The sequence below is a fragment of the Serinus canaria genome, chromosome 5 (assembly GCF_022539315.1).
Source record: "Serinus canaria isolate serCan28SL12 chromosome 5, serCan2020, whole genome shotgun sequence".
Lineage (NCBI taxonomy): Eukaryota > Metazoa > Chordata > Aves > Passeriformes > Fringillidae > Serinus > Serinus canaria.
Window position 1 is genome coordinate 27624399 of NC_066319.1, and position 12801 is coordinate 27637199.

Here is a 12801-nt window from a genome sequence, read left to right on the forward strand (position 1 = left end):
ACTTCAGGACTGATCTCATTTTCTAAGTTGTAGGAAAAAAACCACTAGACATTCTAAAGTATTTCCTACACTATATTTAGGACTTGATACTTCACAGCATGGACATACAGCTCTGCACCTATGCAAGCTGAAGAAGATACTTGCTTCAAACCAACTGGTTGCCTACAGATTTCTGTATTAATCTAAATACATCTGCATTAAAATACTGAATTATTGGATAATATTAGAAAAACAGGCCTAATAATGCCACCTTTCTGAAATTAAGAAAATAATTCCAAGTGAGCTTTAAAACAAAGTAAACAAACTTAATGCATCCTAACCAGAAAATTTTACTGAAATTCATAAAAAGGGAACTGCTGTGAAAAAGTAAAAGCTGTGATTCCAGATTTCAAGAGTACAGTGCAGCTATAAGAAATTAAAAAAGCCCTGCAGCCATTGCAGACTCCCCTTTAAACCCAAGCACCCGACAGCAGACTACATTCTCCCCCCATAAAGAGTTTTCAAACTGACAATGTCTACCAAAGTTCTTAAGTTACCTAGGACACAAGGAAGTACTATAGATGTAATCACAGAAAATAAACACCTGCAAAAGGGAGTAAAACAAGAATTATGCGGCATGTTTTTTCAGACAATGCTTAAGAGCCTTAAAAATAAAATGAAAACAAAAATCCATACAGCAATAACAAACTAATAAAAAGCAACATCACCCTCGTTTATATATCTTCCATTTAGTAGACAGATGACTGTATGTTAATGGGATTGTGTCCTGTCCCTTCTGTTGTTTGTTTTTAAGGCTTTCAGAGGTTCTCCTCTTGCACAGGTCAAATGCATTCTCAGTTAAAACATACTCTTATGCTAACAAAGTTGTGTGAATTTGCATCTGAAAATTCTTACTGTGTCTCAAATTTGCACCAGTCTCAAAGGGTAAATTTTACATATGTTTTATAACACAGTTAAATACAAATATTGCTCAGGTGAATTAAGACCACATCTCTCTTTTAACCTACATCTTACTGCATTTGCAATTTTAAAGGACTAAGCCTTTTATAGCTACATTTTTACTCATAAAATATTTAAAAGAAGTTCTCCAATTAAAATATTTTCCCTATGGATATGGTAATTTTTAATGTGTACACATGAAAAGAGCTATGGTGATATCTTGACAGGCACCTGAAAGACACTGACAGCCAACAGTCCTTCATAAAAAAGAGCAAAAATTAATTTACAGTGATAATATATGAAAATATCCACAGAACAGAAATATTTGGTTATACCTACTTAGAATCACTGCAAATCTGATTACCATAATACAATGATGAAGTTGATTTCATTTCCTGCAACATTATAAAATGCTGCTGCTAAGGGTCAAGGAGGCACACCAGGTGCAAATGTTCTTACTGACCCCTGCTTTGAGTGCTTGATATAAACCTCCCATATTCCATGTCTGCAAGTGTTGAACACAGCTGTAAGTACTGAAAGTCTAATGACAGGCAAAGCAGATCCACCCCAAAACTGAAAAGTTTCAAACCTTTATGGGAGGCTGATTGGGAAAAAAAACTTAGCAAAATAAACCTTAAAGTAGCATTTTTTAATTGGTGTTGTTTCAGATGGATATTTATACATTATTTGTTACAAAAATACCTGCAAATTCCTACAACTTTTTAAATAAAATAAACTGTAACTGGATGATTAGATGAAACTGATGGTAAGCATTATAACTGGGAAAACAAACTAGCTTTTCTAAGTACAGATGTTTACATAAAGGAGGTAGAAGAAAAATGCTCTCCGTTTTTGCTGAATGCACTTTAAAAAATTCTTTAATAAAATCATCTCCTAGTTCAAAATCCTTCACATAAATTATTCCCTATTGCTGTACATCTGAAAACCAGATCACTTGAAATACTGTGAAGTCTCTACAAAGATATGAGCAATTAAGGCAATAATTAAGGCTTCAACTTCTTCGTTCCTTGTGGCACAGGTGGGTTGTTTTCTTCAGATGGGACAAAAGGTCAATGGATTTTTGTTGGGCACTATTCTTTGTAGGTTTCACCATTGAAGGTTTATGCAATCTGTATTTGTCATTCATTCTATATTCCAGTAAAAGCCTGATGAGAATTTTAAAATTTGAATTATATAGAACTGGCCTTTCTATTATACCACAGATATGAGTACAAATTTCTCACACCTGCTTTCATAACCACAGGACAGTTCCCTCTCAAAGGATTGTTAGTACAGATAATCCGTTTTTTTCCTGTTTTGACTAGTCTGCAAATGATTCTGATTTTTAGAGAGACCACCTGGTTGCAGTTTTTAACTATAGGTGCTCCATAAACTCTTCAGTTTCTTTTTTTATAGTTACATTATAGTAGATGGAAATCCTATTAGCAGATGAGGCCCTGTTTTTAGTACAAAACAAACTTTTCTTCACTTTTTCCATATAAAACTTAGTAGAAAGAACAACCACTATTCATTAAAAGAAAAGCTCATTCACATAATTCTTTCCAAAGATTAGCACATGTACAAAGCCACAACTGGCTAGAAGTCATTTCTGAAAGGTAAAAACAAAAGCAATACACAAGTACAGGTGGTTCAATCCAAGAAAGAATCAATCCATTGCCACTTCAGCTCCCAACACCTTCACATTCAGACCTGTCTTCCCTGTCACAGCACAGGACACGTAGGGCTGGTACTGACTTGTGACCCCCAGCCCCATAACCCCTCTCCATTTAACAGGCCAACAGCTTTCTGCACCCCATTTTTCTCCCCCACCCCAATCCCTGTAATGCCAGCTGAAGCAGCCCTGGCTTGTGTCTAACCCAACTCCCTCCTTCCAAATTGAGCCCTTCTTGCCTCAGTGAGGCTTTTCTGGCTTTCAGAAAGAAGAAAGCTATAACCTGAAAAGGTCAAAAGGGAAAAACCCTTCTCCAGTGCATGCTGCATGTCCTCAGCAGGCCCATCCCCTCACAAAGGAACTGCTCCTGTTTCACATAAACCCTATTATTTTCAAGAGACCACAGACGGGTTCTAGCAGGAGGACTCCCCCTGAGCATACAGCAATTAGAAGATAGGTTATGTACATCACAACACATGCATGCAGAAGGAAATAATGATGGTACTAGACACAGCACTCACTTCTCCCTGGACTCCCTCAAGTCCAGGGAATTCAATACTTTATCTGAATGGCCCCCTAAAATGTGTTGCACCACAGGATTTCTGAGCATTATTTTACAGCAGCAGAATAAACAGCTGACCTGTACACTTCCGTATGTTTCTGCCCTGCAAAACAGCATTACATGTGCATGTGTCTGCTCTCAAGGTGTCTAAAGCCCTCCCCAATGATTTATCCAATCTGTGTGAAGGACAAAAGGGGCACTGGCATCTCTGAGGCCACAGAACGTGTGCTGGGGGCCCACTCTGAGCCCAGAGCTGCAGTTTAACGTTACAGCTTCAGCCCAGTTGGCAGCTGGCCATTGCCAGGAACAGGGAGACTGAACCCTCCCATCTCCATTCCCATCTTCTCTATTTCTGGCCTACAGTCATCTCCTCACATTACAGGCACACTCAGCTTCCAAACCAGAAGATCAAACTTTACTATATCCTAAAGATTTTAAGAATGCCTATATGCCTTCCAAGTAGGAGGAGAAAAAGCAAACACAAGCATATAGAAAACTCATAGTTCAACTAAACTGAAATTAAACTGCTTTAGAACCTTCAAAGGAATGTCCCCTTGTGAGGGCAAAATACATATAAGGGTTAACTTACCACACAAATTCCTGTTGAATAGCTATTTGTGAAGGTGGAAAATGCATTTCTAAACTGGGGAAAACACTCTCAGAATATCTCCTACTCAAGCTGAAGCAAGCCTTGTTAGAAACATACATAGTCCTTTATCCATACTGTACCATCTGACATTACACTATGAGTCTCAGAATAAAGACAAAACACAATGTGTAAGGAATTTATTAATGTATAAAATGTCTCCAGAATGTAAAACTCCATATTTCTAGAAAAGCTGACAAGTGGCCTTGACAGTATTCTTATTGAAAGAAACAAATCTATAGTTCAGCAATCCCACTAAATCCCTACTTCCACAATTTAATGTTAATAACAGATTTAAGTAAAAATAAAGGCCTCACTGGATGCCTATCTTCATAAACCAATATATTTGCACAGAAATGGATAACCATCCCCCTGTGATGATGTAACTACTTTGAGACTGCTGGCAAACAAAGTAAATAGGCAGCTGAAGTCCCTCCTTTTTCCTCCTCCTCCTAATTTCTAAGCTAGACAACTAAATCAATCCCTTAACTCTTTTCCAGTATGGTTCTTAAAATCCAGAGTAGAGCTTTTGGCTTTCCTTCCAGTACTTATTCCCAAAACACAGCTGTAAAGTATAAAAATCAATTAATAATGTTTTGATACAAGACAGCTCATCCAGACACTACACAGGACAGATTTACTATTCTCATCATTAAATAAAACATTCAGAAATCTCCAGGGACTTATTTTTCACAAATGTTGACAGAGACAAGTACTGCTTTTATCATCACTGTCTGAGCTTATAGCAGAAGTATACTATTCCTTTCAAATGACCAAATGAAAAAGAAAGTAGCTTCCCCTGAGCATCAATCATTATTCTCAATTATGAATCATGAAAATCATACTATGTACAAAAAGCATCCAGTTTTTAAACATTTCAGACTTCTCTTCATACCCACATTGCTATTAATGCATTCCACTAATTCATGTTTTTAATTTTATGTTCATAGACAAGATCTCCACTTACAGAAAAATGGTTCCTCTTGAAAATACCACAGGCATTTGAAGGAGGACACAGGTAATCTCTCTTCAAAGAAGCAGCAGCTAGTAAAACAGAAACAAAATATACAGGTAAAATACTCTTGTTCAGATTTAACTAATTCAAGACCTAAATAGTCAACGAGTTGGAGAATGACATTCCTGAAAAAAATAACCTTTCATTAAGAACACCTGCCACAAAATCCCAGCAGTAACAAACTGCAGTACTTCTCTAGTAATAGTGGGATGGTCCAGGCCATTCAGAACGTTTTTAACCCAAACAAGTAATTATTTGCATTTTTCCTCTCCTCAGAGCCTCCTTTTGTTATTCATTGTTGCTTATAAATCAGCTCCTCTCACCGCTCCTTCTCCTGCTCCCTGCATAACCCCTTTTTCTCTAAAAGACTCTCTGGCTTTCACAGTCTGTTCCTTTCACAGAGAGCTTGCCCTCTGTGTCCCAGCCCTGCATCTCCTCCCTCCTTTCTGCTCTTCACCCCTGGTATCTAATCCCAGCTGCTTCCTCGCTGGCTGGGCGCTGGCTGCCAGCACAGGCGGTACTGTGGGTACTGCACAGATCGTCCCTGCACCCCCGGTCCTGCGCCAGAGCCCAGCGCAGGAGGCTGCGACTGCAGCGGGAACGCGCCTCCGGCACGGGGAGAGCTCAGGGGCCTCATCGAACCCTGCCATGTCTCGCCAGTCTTATAAACCAGGACTGGGACAAAACAAAGGTCCTTCACCAAACTTAGCTGCTGGAATAGTAAACCTAAAATGAGTGTGTAAAATCTGTCCAAGCTAACAATCTTTGACAACAAAAGCTTGAATTGGAACAGCTCCTTCACAGTACAACAGCCCCTCTCTAACTTCCAGGTGATGGGACTGCTAGAGCTATTAATCTAAACTGCAGAGCAAGCTAAATAAAATACTGGGTTTTTCCTGCACTGGAAATCCCAAAGCTGATGAGTCAAGATATTGAGACTAACATTTCCCAAATGGTAGTTAAGGCAAACCATCAGCCTGTGCAGACTTGACTTGCAACACAAACTACAAACCTCAGAAAATTAAAGACTCAATAAGCTAGTCTGCCTTTGGCTCAGCAGGGGACATGGCTGTAGGCAACCAATGCAAAATGTGCTACTTCCATTCTTGAGGCAGTGTCACTTAGAAAAGGATAAATTTTAGATAGTAAAACATCTCAAACAAATTCCAACACAACAGCTTCAACAGTTAACTGTAGGACAGTTTTTCCAAATGCATCAGAACCAGTACTGCAACACCAGCTGTCATTAAATATTTGATTGTCTGAATTAAGAAAAACATCTAAGAGACACCTTTTGTCTTTAACAAGGCAATACAAGTGCATGTGCTGTGCCCTGCAGCTCACACTTCATGCACTCATCCTCTCCCACTATTCCTGGGTGAAAGACCCTAAGCAACCAACAAATCAGCAGATGGGGAAAGCTTGGACCAGCCCTTCCAAAAGGACAACAGTTTAAAAGAATTCAGTCAATTAGTATGTAGGCCAAGCTCAAGATTTTTGTTTTCCCATTTGCAGTTCTATTGTGTAAGCTGGCTGTTTTATCCTCCAGTGGCTTTCAGTTTTGGTTTTTAATTTTAAGTCTGCTTGGGACTTTCAAGGAAACAGAACAACTACAACTACAATTTCAGTAGCACACTTAATTATTTCAACAGCTGCTGGTAAGTGAGATTAATTCCATTAACAATGGGGAAAAATCATAAATAGAAAAGAAAAACCAACCTTCACTGAAAAATGCGACTTTTTCCTAAGATCAGAAACAGAATTCTGTTGATTTAGGTCTAGCAATTTTTATTTTTAGCAAATATCCTTAATTTTCAATTCCAATTAAAACAGGCAAATTAGTGTAAAACTCTGATGCAGAACTACACTGTCAGTCCTCCAGCCATTTGGAATTATTTTCTACTTGTTTTGCACTTAAAATGCCTTCCCAGACATGATAAATTAAACAGAAGCTCATATGTCAAGCAGAAGTGATCACAAAACCTGCATGGAAAAAAGCACTAAACCAGATTGAATTTGCATCTGTTTGTCTTCCATTCTTCTATAATGTCTTGAATTTACCAGTATAGTCTATTTCACAGAACTAAATAAAGGAAGAGATAGAGTACCGTACTTTGGAGCTGAGACTTTGAGTGTTCTGTTAGAGCCGCATAATTGGCAGTACCAGCAAAGGATGCTCAGTGCTGGATCAGTAATTCACTAAGAAATCTGTCAAACAGCAACTATCTGGAAGAAGAGTCAGATATTTCTGCCTCACCTCTGGTCTCCATGGCTTCAGTTCGCAGCACACGTAGCTGTGTTATGGTTATCTGAACAGACATTTTCAAGCACCATCCTCCACTAAGTGGTTCCAGCCAGGAACAAGGGGAGGTCTTATCAGCAAGGCAGTCCCAAGCAAGGCCTATGTTACAGGGTACATTTAGAAGATACCTAGCAACACTCTTTGTTCCTGAAGCTACAGCAAGCCTGCTCAAATGACAGACATAGTACAACAAAAACAGTCATAAAAGCCATTCGTTTGTACAGTGCTTTATATCTTTGCAAGCCAAGAACCTCCTCTGTGCTCTTTTATACTGTTCTGACTAAGGCAAGAAGACCTTTAAGTCAGTCCTAGCCTTGCCCAAATAGGAACTGCAGAAAAACACCATACACACAAGTAGGTGGTTAGCAATACCAACAGAGAATTAGCTATTCCCTCCAAGTCTTCCTGAGTGAAATACCAGTCCAGAAGAGCTCTGCAAGGTGTCTCTGGGGGCGGTGGGCTACCAATCACACTCCCAATACAACAACAAAGGACAAGCATTATCTCTTTAATTCTGAGAAATACCAACACTGCTCTCCAGTTCATTAAGAATGAGTTGCTTAATGGCAGCTTTTCAATAGCATGCTGGCTTGGACAGCCCACACATCGATTCTGGATCTTACCCAGGCTGTCAAACCCTGTAGAGATAAATAAAATTGTGGTGGCACATACCACTGCCAGCCAATTGTAGAATCTGATCTAGAAAATGAAGTACCCCAATACTCTAAAGCACCACAAGGAAGAGGCCAGAAAGTTAGCAAATAACACTCAAATTCTCCTTTAAAAACCCAACCTGATGTTTGAATTAGAAAAATTAATGTATCATTTAAGCCAGCTACATACAATAATGTACACTAGGATATATAAAAGAACTAGTCTAAATTATTTCTAAGGTATTACTGACTTGCTTTGAGAACCATTAAAGATAGGGAACCCAGAGCAATATGAAATAGGGTACAACTCTCATAAAATAGTAGGGAAGTGGGAAATTACTTAAGTAGCATGACAAACAATGTAGTTCTGATGCTTAGAAAGATTTGGATACATTGCTGGGGGGAAGGAAGAGTGATTTAAATTAGGGAAGAAAGATAACTGATCGTCAGGAAGCCTCAAAACAGTATTATATTCTCTCTTGGGTAAATGTCTTACTGAAGCAGCAGGTGCAGCTTATGTAAGTTCAACTACTGTTCAACATAACCTGGAGATTATAAATCTAAAATAATTAGTGTAGATAACAGTAACTACTGGAAAATTCACTTTCACAAAGCCAATGGCTGAGTATAAAAAAATAAACCAAAACAAAGAATTTTGGGTTGGTGCAGCTAGAACCTGACCTGTAGCAGACTTTGTTTAGTTTATTAATTTTGGTGACCAAATACAGGCCCCCTTGAAGAATCTGCAAATGACACCAAACTAGGGAGGTGGTGGAGAGGGGGAAAGGGGGCAGAAGTTGCAAGGAATATGAAGGAGATTATCCTGATTCTAAGTGAGTTTAAGAAATCAGGGATTCCAAAACACATTTGATAACATCCATGCAAGTGAGAGCAAAACGAAATATCATAACTCTGAAAAAAAAAGTTAAATAAAAAACATACACACATGCAGAAGTATCCACATTAAGAGTAAAAAAGCAGAAAAGAGCAGCTATACAGGATCACAGACTGAAGAGTCATAAACCTGATATTCATCTTAAAAGCCAAATACAATTTGAGAAGGTGATAAGACTACTGAGCACATGAGGTTAAGCTGTTTCAAGTCTAGTCAACACCATTGTCCTAGCATTGAAATACCTCATACATCATTCTTGTGTATTCTAAGGAACAAATCCTGAAAATCTAGTTCTAAGATTACTAAAAAGAGATTGATAACAACTGGAAGAAAAAATCCTTCATCTTCCTAATACAGTTGACTTACCAAGGGGTATTTTTTATCTACAGTAAATGGGAAAAAAAAAAAAGGAGTTTTTACATATGAACTCATTTCTATGACTTATTTTAGATAACAATGCACATTAAAAGATTTCTCCTTCCCTTCACCTTCCCTCCACAAATAGAAAAATTCCTTCCAATTTCAGTTTCCTCTTTTCTTGATCTTCTTCTAATTAACTCCATGTTAATTTTACATGGAGTTTTTAAAATAGAATTTTAAAAACTCCATGTAAAATTAACATGGAGTTTTTAAAATAGAATTCATTTCATACTCGACAGTACTACTGATATTTGTACTAATTCTACTTGGCAATTCACACTTCACAATTCATTTTTAATGCAGTTAAAATTTAAAACAAGGTTCAATGTGAGGATTTTTTCCTTCTAGACAGCAGTTGCATTCTGACTCCAGCTGGTATCATACCCTGTGTTTACACCATTAATGTAAAACAATTTAGACTTTACTAACAGTTGTGTATGCACACACTTATTTTGGCTATGTCACGTGTATTAAAATCAATTAGCTTTGATTTTATTTTTCAGCTGTCCTGTGAACCAGCAGTAAAATTCTAACTCATACTTGACCAAATCCAGTACATATTTACATCAGATAGACTTTGAGCAATTATTAGAGATGGAGTGTCAGCAGCCCCTACCAAAATATGACACCATCTTTCAGCCTTTTCAAAAATTCGGACTTCCGAAAAGTCTTGTTTAGACTACCACCATGCCAATGCCTTCAGCAACATTCTTTTCTGCCAGAAATTTAAGGGTAGTACATTATTCACATACACACATTAGTTTCTATGAATCCATGTACTGAAACTGAGTGGCAAACACACACACACTTACAGCAGCCAGAAAGCCACAAACAGGCAATGTTCCCCTTTTCCTTTAAAAATATGTATGCATATTTACTAGTTCAGAGATCTAAAAGCCAGAATAACAAAAAAGCTGTCTGAAAACCCAAGGCTCCTTGTATATCATGTGAAAATATTTGCTGAAGGTCAGAACAAGACTTTGATTACACCTCCAGGGCTACTCCAAATCATCTGTGAAACAAGACCATGAGGCCTGGGTCCAACAGTCACGCATGATAAGGAATGCAAAACTCCTCCACTTGCAGAAAGAGTACCTGCAGTACTGCCAGAGGAAAGGAGGTAACCACTGGCCTATGTACAAAAGAAAGCCCTGTGTCTCTGATACCATAGGCAAAATGAAGTGTTTTCAGATGCACTAGCTCCCACTTTCAGAAAAAGAACTCAAAACATTCCAATTACCTATCTGGATGTATGGCAGATTATGTAAATGTTTAAAAGCAAACCTCACATTTGCATTTAGAGAGAAAACAAAGAATCTGGCAAACAAATTAGAGAAAAACAAAACAACACAGTAAAAGAGTAGCTCCACAGATCATCATATCCACCTGAACAGGGCAGCACCGTTACAACAAAAGGGAGATAAATACTACTGAAGATAGGGAATAGCAATGATTTTACCATTGCCTTACAGAAGGCTGACCTCTCTCCTAACATTGTATTTTCCATCTGGAAACAATTCTCAAAGCTATTTGCATCCTACATTTTGTTATTTCTTGGGAACTTATGAGACAGAACAAACAGTGGTGAGCTTTTAATTATAAAAACATTAATCTTACTGTCCAACAAGTCTTCACAACCACCAACTCCCAGGCATGATAAAGAAATTTGAGAAGCCCCTCTGCCTCCAAAAGGCAAAGAAGTACTTTATGCAGACAGCCCAGTGATTAAAAGAGAGTAGTATTATTAATCTGGGTCAACTCAGCAAATTGACAGGTCACGGCTCTTAGTCTAGCACTTCCATTTTCAGACAACAGGATTTCTACATATTAAGCATATCTTTAAGAATCCTCTTAAACCACAAAACAGACAGAAAAGAGAACAACATTGTATTAGAGAATAAACAGCTGTCCAAATTTTTACTGAAGTCCAGAAAATAAATCAAACATCACTGTGAGGGTTTTCAATCTTGAAAACATTAGCCAGTGGCCTCAGATCACCACAAATAAAACTCCCTAGAACTTAGCTTTGCTTTTTGTTTTGGGGATGGGGGTAGGGGATAGTCAAGCTTCTCTTTGAAAGTATTTTTTTTAGAATAAAGATAATTTTACATTAGATACTTTATGGCAAAAAAAGTTAGTTCATTACTGGATTTATCTGTGTGTACCCATCCAAATACAAGAAAGCCCCATGTGGTCAATATGAATACAAAATATTGGTCTATGTGTTACATTTTATATTGATTGTACTCCGTTACAAAAAAGGCAAATGATTCTGAGGTTACTCCTGCTCTTACCCGATTTTGCCAGATCCATCATTACCCTGTATACTCTTATCAATATAAATCATGCATTAGAACACATACTGCAAAACCCCTCAGACTAATAAAAGGGACTTAGGAAAATAATTACTATTAAACATTAGAGATATAAATGAGCTTTTCAGCCATTCAAATCAGGCAAAAGATTTCTCCAAATGACCATGATCCAGTATAATATGAAATGCATTGTTTTAAGCAAGAGAAAAAGTCATGTCCCTATGCCCTCTCTGCTTCAGTACATTTTGAATTTTGGTCCTATGAAACTCAAAATAAACCCTATGCATTCATGTATGCTCCTCTACCACAAAGTACAAACACATTTTGACATAGCTGTTTGATTTTTTTGTACTACTTACTACTAAAAGCATTTCAATATAGTTCTGTAATTCCTTGTCAGCTGCAGTTACTGTACGAACATTATTTCTCAAACACTAAATGAAAATGGCAGGCCTGGTGCATTTGTGCTACACTAAACTAGTACTGTAAGCCACAAAGTTAACTGTAAAAAAGCAACCAAACACAGACTAAATAAGAAAAATATGAAAACTGTTTTATTTCAGCTGACTTGTTTAGTCATAAAAGCATTAAAGAAGGATATTTTTCAATTCATATCAGCCATGATCAGGATGATCCTGAGCTGCACCAACAATCCAAATGTCAAGCAAGATGTACTGTTTCAACACCCCACCAGTCAATTTAGAACAGAAGCACAACCCCTGCACAGGTATTAACCGAATAAAATTGTTTTATAGATAAATTTTGTTTTTAGTTGAGATAACAGACCATGCAGCAGTCTCTATAAGGCTCACAGCTGGAGTACCAAACCCAAACCTCAGCCTCAAGGACTGGCTTTCTTTAAAAAAGGGAAGAGAAAAATGTCAGCTCTTGACAGCTTACCAAAGGACAAAAAGACTTTTATTTCTCTCATAATAGAATTCTGGACCAAAAAAAAAAAAATCTGTCAGGAAAAATTCAAAAGCAGTAACAGTAGTCCTTTGGTCACAAAAGAGCAAGCAGCTTTTGTAGCACTCTCAGATTTTGTATAATGACCATGGTTGTTGACCCCATCCATACCAAAGTTTCAAACTATGTACTAATACGCTCTTGCAATTTCCCATGTGCACAGTAAAGCTCTCTAAAGGGTCTCTAAAGGTTTTCTACATTGATTTGCTCCAGAATCTTCTCATTCAAGGGAAAGGCTAAATCGGTGTTTTCATTTAATAGGCAAAACTAGAAAACAGCTTAAATCCTGATTATATAAAAACACTAGAAGAAGGTCAGCCACAATCCTCGTTGCTTTGTAAATGAACAACTCCAGAAGTGTCCTCAGAGCACCGAGACCATTTAGTTTATTCTCTGAGGGCCCTTCTGGACTCAAG

The 12801-nt window shown here is 37.7% G+C and overlaps 1 protein-coding gene across 4 annotated transcripts in view; it reads right to left on the reverse strand.

Moving 5' to 3' along the window:
* The window catches only part of SIPA1L1 (signal induced proliferation associated 1 like 1), a 199067-nt gene that overhangs the window by 112718 nt on the left and 73548 nt on the right, over positions 1–12801 (reverse strand). For 3 of the 4 annotated variants that reach the window (XM_009102016.4, XM_018907573.3, XM_018907574.3), the window contains exon 4: positions 4787–4863. The exons of the other annotated variant lie outside the window; for it this stretch is intronic. The gene's annotated coding sequence lies outside the window, so the exon portion shown is untranslated. The remainder of the gene's footprint in view (positions 1–4786; positions 4864–12801) is intronic. 4 annotated transcript variants of the gene reach the window in all.